The sequence below is a fragment of the Impatiens glandulifera genome, chromosome 6, assembly GCF_907164915.1.
Source record: "Impatiens glandulifera chromosome 6, dImpGla2.1, whole genome shotgun sequence".
Lineage (NCBI taxonomy): Eukaryota > Viridiplantae > Streptophyta > Magnoliopsida > Ericales > Balsaminaceae > Impatiens > Impatiens glandulifera.
Genome location: NC_061867.1, coordinates 22,799,142 through 22,810,676, shown reverse-complemented (window position 1 = coordinate 22,810,676; position 11,535 = coordinate 22,799,142).

Sequence of the window (11,535 nt, the reverse complement as noted above, 5' to 3'; positions counted from 1 at the left end):
CTAACTACGTCTGTTAGTCTACACGTCTAACTACGTCTCCGTTAGACTGCACGTCTAACTACGTGTCCGTTAGACTACACATCTAACTACGTGTCCGTTAGACTACACGTCTAACTATGTGTCTGTTAGACTATACGTCTAACTACGTCTGTTAGACTGCACGTCTAACTATGTGTCTGTTAGACTATACGTCTAACTACGTCTGTTAGACTGCACGTCTAATTCAATGCATCTAATGGCCAATCAGTCTAATGAACCTCATTCAGATTTAGTCTAATATAACATGTTTTCGATACACCTACACAAAAATCGATAAGACGGCTTAGATTAAGTTTTATACCAACACATCATCAAAATTCCAATAGTCAAAATACTTTGACCCTTAGTCAAAATAATTTGTCCCAATAAAAACAAAAAAAAATAAAAATGTCTTTTGAAAACAGGCTTAAAAAAGCCTAAAAACAATTATCCAAAGGACAAATTTAAAAGATGCTCGGTTATGGGTCCAATCACCGTTTTTACAACTACTCGATTTCATAAACTCGTGACACGTTTCTATTGTAGGTTAAAAAAAACTCAAATGTTGAGTATAATGTTGTTGTTTGAAAATATGTGCATAATATGCTCAAAAGAGGAGAAACCAAAAGAACGGGTCAAACTCGAGTCAAGTTGTCAACCGACGAATCAACCCGGGTCAAAGAAGGGTAAGGTACAAGTCAACTAGATGTGGGAAGTGTATGACCGGCCTTTTGGAGGTTTTGAAGTTGAAAATGGAGTTAGATTATTTGATAAAGGGTTTGAAAAGGAGAATTTGCACCTTGGGAGCCCTTTCAAGCTACCAAATAACCCAAAACTTCATAAATTCATTTCGACTTCAGTGCTTGATGGATTTCAATGATCATAGATGTTTTGAAAAGATAAATGAGTCCTCTTTATTTGTGTTCATCCCGATTTCCCGATGGTGTCACCGAGCTAGGAAAAATGTCAGCATGAATGAAAGGTGTTCTTGTAAAGATCAGCCTGAACACCCATCCACTTAAAAATTCGTAACTTGAGTTGTAGTTGATGGTTTTGGTTGATTAAACTTGGGTTGAGAAGCTGATTAACCTACCGTTCGAATGGAACCATCTCCAGACCTTGGATTGACTATTAAGGCACTCGCCCGATCAGTTGAAGAGAAGAAACACTCTAGGTTCGAATCCCAGGAGCTAAATGGTGGTATGCTACATTTTTAAACCTCATAACCTTTGAACCAAGGGTCTATTTTGAGTGTATGAGCTACTGTTGTAAATACCTTTGAGTTATCTTTCTAATGATACCAATTAGGTCTCCTAGAGTGCCACAAATCTCAACCTAGGTTGCCCAACGTGAAACTGATGCATGAGTCGACATGTTTTGGTACAACCATGTTCCTAATCAACACAGATAGTTTTAGAATTTCTGTAAAACACGAAAGTTGTGGGAAAGACTCCCACCTTTCCAGCGATTACTCCCTGATCATGATAGGAGTATTGAATCCAAAGATAAGGGCATATGAAGTCGCGGGTAAAATAGTTGTGAAAGTGTTTAAGGTTAAATAAATGACGAACTTTGTAAAATTGTAACTCGGTCTAGGAAGGACCATTTAGGGTGATTCAAAAGGGAGATTCAAGTTTTCCATGTTAGGAATGTGTCATTGGGTTAAAAAAGAGGCTGAGACGATTGATTCAAAACAGGGTCACTAAAGGATGAAAGAAGGGTGTCTTAACATTAAAATTAAGGTCAAGGAGGGATTGGTTTTTTGGATTTATTTTTTAAAAAAAAGAAAAAGATAACGAATAGGTTGTTGAATAAAAGGAGATTTCAGTTGAAGTGAGCTTCCGTTGAGATAGAATCCGGTGGGCTAACAGAGAGCAATTACAAAAAATCTAGAAAAGTAGTTCTTGAGGGAGGAGGACGAATCGAGTTCCATTTTAAAGTTGATCAATAAATTAGGAAAGGAAGTCCGTTCTATCAGGTCTTGGTGGAGAACAGACTGTTTGCAGTAGGAAGTCCGTTCAATCGAGCCTCGCTTGTCGCGTGGGAGGCTTAGAAGACAGTATTTGAAGCGTGCAGAAGAAAAAAAGACGGTATCGGCGAAGACGTAGAGCAACGAAGTACATAAGTAAATTTCCGGCTGAACTTCCAGTTGACTTGATTCCTCAGTCTCATTTTTCTCCCTTTTGCTAATTAGGTAAGGTCTTATCCAATGCGATGTTTATTTAGTGATTTGAGGCATCGATTTTGTACATCGATGCCATTCATTAATTAGAAAGTTGATTAGAAGGTTTTGTTGCTGCTATGATTTGATTTGGTTGCTGGCTGAATATTTAGTTGATAGGTGTTGGTTTAGGTTAGTTTAGAACATGATTAGAATAGGATTTCATTTTCGTTCTTGAATCAAAGGGGTTTATTCTGCTGAAATGACTAAATCTGCACTCGCCAAGAGGAAGAAGAAGGTGCTGTCTGCGCTCTTCGGTTGCTCTGCAGTAGGTTCTTCTGCTACAGGAGACTAGGCTCTGCATCCGTAATCGGGAAGAAGGAGAAGATCTAGAATAGAACAACGCCGATTCGTTCGAAATGAAGTGACGAGGTGCCGCAGGAGGAAGAATGAGCTTAGGCACGTCGTCTTCGAGTGGCCTTCGATCTCAGGCGCAGGGAACCGTCGGAAATCGTCTTGGCCGGAGGACGATCGGAGAACTGCCGGAGGCGAATGAACTTTTATTATCTCTAATTCCTCCAACTTCTTCAGAAGTTGCAAATAGGCCCCCTGGCCTTTATCTTTTTTAAATATGCCTAAATACTTTAATTTGGAATTAAATATTTAATTCCAAATTAAACTAGTCCCTGACCTCTTCCTTCTGTTTTAATTGAACTCCTGAACTTTCTTTTTATTATATTTTGATCTTAAATTTTAAAAATCCAAAAATAAAATAATTTCTAAAGTCCGGTTTGTTTCCCAAGTTTAATAAAGTATTTTAAACTGATAATTCAAACATCCAAATCACTTTCAAATTAAAAAGCTATAACTTGAGTTTCATGAGTCTAAAAATCATGAAATTAAAAATGTAGATTCTTAAAAATAATTTCAATGCCCATAAAAAATTTCAAAATTTTTGGGATCCGTTTGGAAAAATGTGTATCGTTGCAGTGTCATATTCGGATTTCTAGAACTCCAAAATTCCAAACTCGATTCCTCTAATCTTCTAAAAATATCGTTTGTGAATTATTTTTGAAAATAACTCGTTTTAATGTGTTGCATTCGGGGTGATTTTCTTAACTCAAAAGGGAAACCCCATGACTTTGTATTAATTTATTCTCTATTTTTCTTTTCAAAAGAATAATTTTCTAATCTTTGATTTGAATCCTTGTCCTTCTCGTTTACACTCATTTATTCTCTCTCAGGAATCATGATTTTGTTCTTCCCTTGGGAATTGTGCTATGTGCTTTTTATTGTTACTATAAGGTTGTCGTTGCCTACTAGATCTTCCAATGAGTGATCCTTAATTAGAAGGATATGATAGAACGATCTAGAACTCAAAAAATATAAATTTTGACAATAAACAATGCATCTCTTGATCTTCATCTTCCTCTCACACTTCATCTTCAACTATTGAGCTTCATCGTCACATTTAATGTTTTCCAAAATTATTAATTATTAATTATTTTTAACAGAGCTGGCCCAACACTTTATTTATCTATGAAGATATGTGAACTAATTGAGATTCCCAAGATTCCATGGCATGAATATATATGGGTTTGTCACCAACTAATACATTATAATAGTTTTGGTTTAAACTCTAGAGATGTTAGGGTATTGGGAGAGCTAGTATAACATATATGTAATTATCTGGCTATATGGAATCTGATATTATATTTGTAATTATTTAGTTACATGGATTTTAATTAATAACGAAGTTCTTAAATTCTGTTGCTCATTGTCCAATGCTAACAGATGTTAATACTCTAATGCAAATTCAAGTCGTATGAGATATTTACTAACTTGAATTTCAAGTGAATAAAACCAAAGTTGTATGAGACCGTTACTGATTTAAAGCAGTTAACAAGCATACTTAGTGAATTCATAATTAAAAAAATGCAGGTTTTAATTCTATATTAATTCACATTTAACTATATTTCTTTTTTCAGTATTAAGAGTAGGAGATGATGACTGTTCTTCTTCTTCCCAATGAAGAGACTATTAAGAGATCGAGGGGATGATGATGAATTTTCTTCGGTCAGTTGTATTTGATATGCAGTTCTCAGTTATCCCGACCTGAACTTTCCTTGCAATTTTTGCAGGCATTTGCAAGAATTGAAAATCATTACTTTGTGTACAGGGATTCATTCATTGTGGTTCTCTTATGCTGGATAATATTGACAACACAATAATTATACAGGTATGTATATATGCACCTTTCTTTTTTTTTTGAAATTTGTATAGTTTACCCAAGAAATCTAGCTGACCTGTTGTGTATAATTTTAATTTTTTTTTCTTTTCCAAGGAAAGGTATGAGATCTTTGTAATTTGTAAACTGTTATTTGATTTTACTATTAAATTATGTAAGTTTGGGAGGATTTTGAGTTGTATATATATAGACATTGCAAATTTCTGGGTTTGGGTTTGGGGGACCCGAATCGGTTGGGGCCACTGGCATGCATAGTTGATTGATTCTAAGATATTGAATGACTAATGAAATGAAAGAACAAAAACTGACTCTGAGTAGTAAGTAAACAAACAAGTTGATATTATATATATATATATACATGGAAAATGTAAATGTAAATTGAAATACTGTTACATTATTATTATTATTAAGTGGAATTAGTTATGATTTGGGGGCGGCGGGGGCGGCGGCATCGAATCTTCTTCTTGTCGATCGGCCATGCAGGAAGAGCGTGTGTCGTGGTGGACGGTGCTTTGAGGACGACACCAAAGCAGAGTCTGCGATTGCGTTGGTCAAAATAGAGCCCAATCTCATCGCGATGAAGCAATCCCCTGCGCCTGACAAAATCCTTCCCCCAGTGGCTGGTGAAAACGAAGCTTCCCGTCTTCCACCTCTTCAAAGTGAGGGTAAAGGCTTGCTGTTTTTGCACATCAAATATTCCGATCCTTATCCCCTCGGCAGGAGACCCCAACAACGACTTTACCTCTTCTTCGTTCAAGTAGGGGATGACGTGGGTTTCGATCTCTTTCTTCTTAACTAGCAGGCGAGACGAACTGTCCACATCGCTCTTGAAAAGCTTCTTGGTAATTGTCCATGGATTCTCTTTTTCTTCTTCTTCTTCTTCTTCTTTGGTAATTGTCTCGCTACTGATGAAGCTAGTTGATAACTTGAGCAATGTCGAGACTTCCTCCTCATCCTCCAGATGAGGGTTTTGTTGTTCATGAAGAATCCCCATGGCCATGGTTTGTGACAACTTGTCTAACAGGGGAAGTAACTGAATTGACGATGATTTGATAATAGATGTTTGCTCCTCCCAACAGATAAGAGTACTGAGTATTTTCGCATTTTTCATTGGCCTTTGATCATTACTGTCTTCTTCTTCTCCGATCAAACGTTTCTTCATGACATCACCGCATTCTTCAGGAAAGAGAGACAACGTCGAAACTTGGAAGACGACATGAGAACACATGATGATGATGATTCGATTTCAGGTGAGTAACTTGGAATTCAAGCTTAATACTGTTTCTTATATATATGGAATTTAGAAGCCTAGTGATAGGAATACGGCCGTATTATATATTCCTAAATTAAATTTAATATAGACGCGATATCATTCAACAAAATGAATATTAAAAAATTTATTTTTAAAAACACAATTATATAAAGTAATTTTTTTTAATAAATATAAAAATATGAACAAAGTGAATTTCATAAAAAGAAAATCAAAATTTATATTTAATAGATATAAATTAGAAACATATTTTGAAAATGTTAATTAAATAAAAAAAATTATATTTATTTATAGTTTAACTTTTTTAACACTTTTTTTTAATTGGAAAACATGCAGCAAGGAGGAATTCGTGGATTGATCCCCATCTGATCGAGTCAAAAGCTTTTTTAATGTCAATTTTGAAAGCCTCATGTGGCGATATGTTTTTATTTCCATATCCATTCAATAAACTCTGCATGAGTAGAATGTTATGGGAAATAGAACGTTTGGGAATAAATGTTGATTGCCCTAATCCTACAAGTTTATCAATAACTGTTTTCAAACGTTGCGAAATAATTTTTGAAATAATTTTATAAATAACATTGCAACATGAAATAGGACGAAAGTCCTGAATTTTTTCCGGAATTGGATTCTTAGGAATCAAATTCAACACTGTGACGTTTCATTGCTTCAACATTTTCCTGTTTTGGAAGAATTCTAAAACCCTTTCGCTTACATCTTTACCCACTATTTCCCAATTTTCTTTGAAGAAGTTCGCGTTGAAACCATCTGGCCCTGGGCTTTTATCCCCTTTCATCGAAAACACAACTTTTCTAACTTCTTCCATATTGACTCTTATAATCAATTTGTTACCACTTTCTTCACTGATTTTCCTTTGCACAATCTGTTGAAGCAATCTTCGGTTGTCCTCTATTATTGTGCTAGATTCTGTTCCAATCAGCTCTTTGTAGAAACTTATTGCTTCCTCATGAACTGCCTTTTGTCCCTGTAAAACATCTCCATTTGAGTTTGTGAGCCTTAGGACCTGATTTCTAAAATTCCTTGATGAACATTTTTTATAGAAGAAAGAAGTATTCTTGTCTCCTAATGAAAGCCAATTTTCTCTAGATTTTTGTTTAGCAAAACTTTCCTCTTTAGAACAGAGGTCTCTGAATCGCGTAAGAGCCTCTTTTTCCTCTTCCCTGTTATAAGGTAGATTTGGAATTCAAGCTTAATACTGTTTCTTATATATATGGAATTTAGAAGCCTAGTAATAGGAATACGGCCGTATCATATATTCCTAAATTAAATTTAATATACACATTTTAACGGTTTAATTAGCGATCTCATTCAACAAAATGGATATTAAAAAATATATTTTTTTAAAAACACAATTATATAAAGTAACTTTTTTTTAATAAATATAAAAATATGAAATTTCAAAAAGAAAATCAAAATTTATATTTAATAGATATAAATTAGAAACAGATTTTGAACATGTTAATTAAATAAAAAAATTTATATTTATTTATAGTTTAACTTTTTTAACACTTTTTTTTTTCACATTCTTTTTATTAATTCATCGGATAAATAAATTTAATTTATATATTTTTTAATATTATGAATTTATTTAAATAAATAATAAAAAATTAACAGACTAAAATAATATAAAATTAATAATATATATTTTTTTAATTCTTAATATTTCATTATATATTTTAATAATATACTATATAAATAAACATTTATAACTATTAATCGTTTTTGTAAGATATTTTATTCTATATTATTATTATTGATATTCGGATAAAAAAAAATGTGTTCAGATGATTGTGCGCAAAATGGTCGAAATGTGGTTACTAAATTAGTAAAACTAATAGTGCTCCATTGGTTGACCAAAGTGACAGTAATGTTGAGATTGTTTCGTGCAAAAATCTTGAAATAAGGTCACACGATTAGTAATATCAGAGATCCATTGAGAACAAAAAATATATATTGATGATTAAAATAAATAAATGATATGGTTGATTTGACCGAAGTGAAAGTTATATCTCATCTAGGTTGATTGAATTGTAGAAAAAATATGATAAAATGGTTGGTGAAGTTGACCGAACTTAGGTCACGAAATTAGTAATAAGAAGTTCATTGGAGAACAAAAGGTATTGGTGATTTATACAACTAATACTTTATTTTAGAATTTGAAGATGTACTAATAGAGATAAGTAGAGGAGAATATAAAATTATTTCAATCATGCCCAAAAAGAATAATGGATTAGGGAGACAAAATCTATATATATTAATCTGGAATATGACACTTCAAAGAAAGAACATCAATTTCGAATCAAATATTTTTTAAAGCTATCTAAACATTTTCTTTTAAAATATTCATCTTGAGGGAGCATATTGAGACATAATATATTTAGAAAATATTTTATTTAAAGTTTTATCACCTATTTGTACAATTATATAGAATATTAGGATAGTTTTATATTCTTACTTTCTTCTTTTAAAAAAAATCCATTTATATTCAAAATGAAAAAATCGTTTAAGAACAACAATAAAGCATGACATGAAAATAAAAAAATAAAAAAAAAATATGAAAAAACAATACTTAATAACATTATTTTATGCCCATATCATATGTTAAAATTCCACCATAAATAACTCTACATCCAAAAACAAAATCTTCGATTAAATTTTTTACTCCTAAAATTTTTCTCAACAAAAATTGAGATAATATTATATTTGAATAAACTTATAAAAGGAATATCATTTTTTAAAAACAAAATTTAATTGTATGAACGGTTTTAATTAAAATCAATAATAATTATTGTTGGGTCAGCTCATTTGGCAGAAGATTCATACAAGTGAGAATGGTGCCGATATGTTTACGAAATCCTTGTCTAAGGACAAGTTCGAAGATTGTCGGGAGAGAGCGGGTTTATTGGAGCCCGCGAAGTTGTGCTGACGGAAGAGATTTGTTGGGTCAGTTCATTTGGCAGTTGGGCCTGACAAATTAATAAAGCCATTAGGACATATTTAATTAAGGAAAAAAAAACACAGCAGTTTAGTTGGTTTTTTCTCTATCCCTTTACCAACAGTTCTTCCTCCATTGAAGCAGGAATTCCTCCATTGAAGCAGCAGGTTCTTCTATGATTTCCTTTATCTTTTTTTTTTGGGGGGGGGGAGGGAAACAGCTTAGTGCCATTTCATTAAAAAAACCCAAAAGAGGGAAAAAAAATACAAAAGTTTAAGATCAGATCTAGACAATTTCTAGATTTGACAATGAAACAATAATTGAATTACAGACAATAACAATAATCAATTAGCGCCTACAGCGTTTTTACTTTTATTCTACTTGTGACCTTCTCAAACGAAATATCCATATATGGCAGAGCTTTCTATCATCTTCATTCCTTTCGATTCCTTTCCAGGATTGAATGAGTGCATTTCCATCTGAAGTTATATCTCTCCAAATATCTTCAGCGGTTCTACTTCTTCCACTGTGAGTTCATGAATTTCTTTCTTTCCAGATATTGTAGATTACTGCTCCAAAGTAGCATTTCAACATACTTACATAGAAGGATCTTCCTTTTGCTTTATTCTTCATCCACTCTTGGATTTCTTCCCATATTCTTGGAAAGTTGATGATGTTCATGTTTGCAACATACATCCTCCATATTTGTATTACAAAAGAGCATTCCCCAAATAAATGGTTTATGCTTTCCTCAACTCCTGAACATAGGACACAGTTGATATCAGGAATGTTTATATATTTTTGAATTCTGTATTTTGTTGTCAACATTTTCCTATATACCAGCCAGAGAATAAATTGGTGACGAGGAATAATCTTTGGAGGCCATACCACATTATGCCAATCTACCTCATATCCTCTTGTTGTAACCATTTCCCATGCCTTTCCTGTAATAAACTTCTCATTTCTTTCTGTTTTCCAGCTTATTTCATCATTATTTTAATTGAGTTGTTTCTGCCTCATTAGGTTTAGGATTCTATCACCTTCTGGAATACGCCTCAAAAGTGAATCACATCTACCTTCATATACGTCTCTAAATGAGTACTTGATGTATTCTCTTCTAACTCTGTTTCCTTGCATTTCTTCTTTGAATATAATGGGAATATTATCCAGCCAAGGATCATGCTAGAATAGTACCCCTCTTCCATTTCTAATTGTGGTTTTCACCATTTGAAAGGCATCTTTTCTTGTTTTTAGGATTTTTTTCAATGACCATGCCATTCTTTCGTTGATGCTTCGTGTCCAGATACTCTGCTCTTCTTTCATAAATTTTGTATGCACCCATTTGACCCATAGGGAGTCCGCTTTTTTCTCCAACTCTTATAAGCTCTTGATGGTGAGAGCTTTGTTCCATTCAACACAACTTTTTATTCCTAGTCCTCCTTCTTCTATGGGAGTGCAAACATCCTCCCATTTGACTTTTTTTTCCTCCTCTGCCTTGTGTTCCCCATATGTAGTCTCTCATGATTCTATCGAGTTCAGCCATTACTTTCTTTGGGATGACTATCTGTTGTGCCCAGTAGCCAATAATTCCAAAAATGACTCTTCTAACGAGCTCGATTCTACCTGCATAAGACAGTTTTTTCGTAGCCCAACCCAAAACAGAATTTCTAACCTTTTCTACCAGTTGTCTAAAGTGATTGTATCGGAGTTGTTTTGATGACAGGGGTACTCCAAGGTATTTCACTAGTAGTTCACCTTCCTTGATTCCCATAATATTGAAAATGTTTTCTTTCCTTTCTTCACTAACCCCTCCATAGAAAGCCTGACTTTTGTCCTCATTGATGTATAGACCTGTAATACTCGAAAAGATTGTTAGAGGTTCTTTGATTGTACTAACAGATTCAACATCCGCATAAGCCACAAAAAATAGATCATCTGCAAAACATATATGGGTTATTGCTTCTTCTTTGCAGTACGGGTGAAATTTGAAATGATGACTTCTCAGAAGCATTTTTAAAATGCAGTCAAGAATTTCCATTATTAAGACGAATAGGTAAGGAGATATAGGGTCTCCTTGCCTTACTCCCATTTCACCCTTGAAAAAGCCTCCATGAATACCATTCACGCTCACAACAAGGTGAGGAGTGGAAACACATTGCATAATCCAATCAATGAAAATAATTGGAAAACCTGCAGCAATGAGGAATTCGTGGATTGATCCCCATCTGATCGAGTCAAAAGCTTTTTTAATGTCAATTTTGAAAGCCACATGTGGCGATATGTTTTTATTTCCATATCCATTCAATAAGCTCTGCATGAGTAGGATGTTATGGGAAATAGAGCGTTTGGGAATAAATGTTGATTGCCCTAATCCTACAAGTTTATCAATAACTGTTTTCAAACGTTGCGAAATAATTTTATAAATAACATTGCAACATGAAATAGGACGAAAGTCCTGAATTTTTTCCGGAATTGGATTCTTAGGAATCAAATTCAACACTGTGACGTTTCATTGCTTCAACATTTTCCTGTTTTGGAAGAATTCTAAAACCCTTTCGCTTACATCTTTACCCACTATTTCCCAATTTTCTTTGAAGAAGTTCGCGTTGAAACCATCTGGCCCTGGGCTTTTATCCCCTTTCATCGAAAACACAACTTTTCTAACTTCTTCCATATTGACTCTTATAATCAATTTGTTACCACTTTCTTCACTGATTTTCCTTTGCACAATCTGTTGAAGCAATCTTCGGTTGTCCTCTATTATTGTGCTAGATTCTGTTCCAATCAGCTCTTTGTAGAAACTTATTGCTTCCTCATGAACTGCCTTTTGTCCCTGTAAAACATCTCCATTTGAGTTTGTGAGCCTTAGGACCTGATTTCTA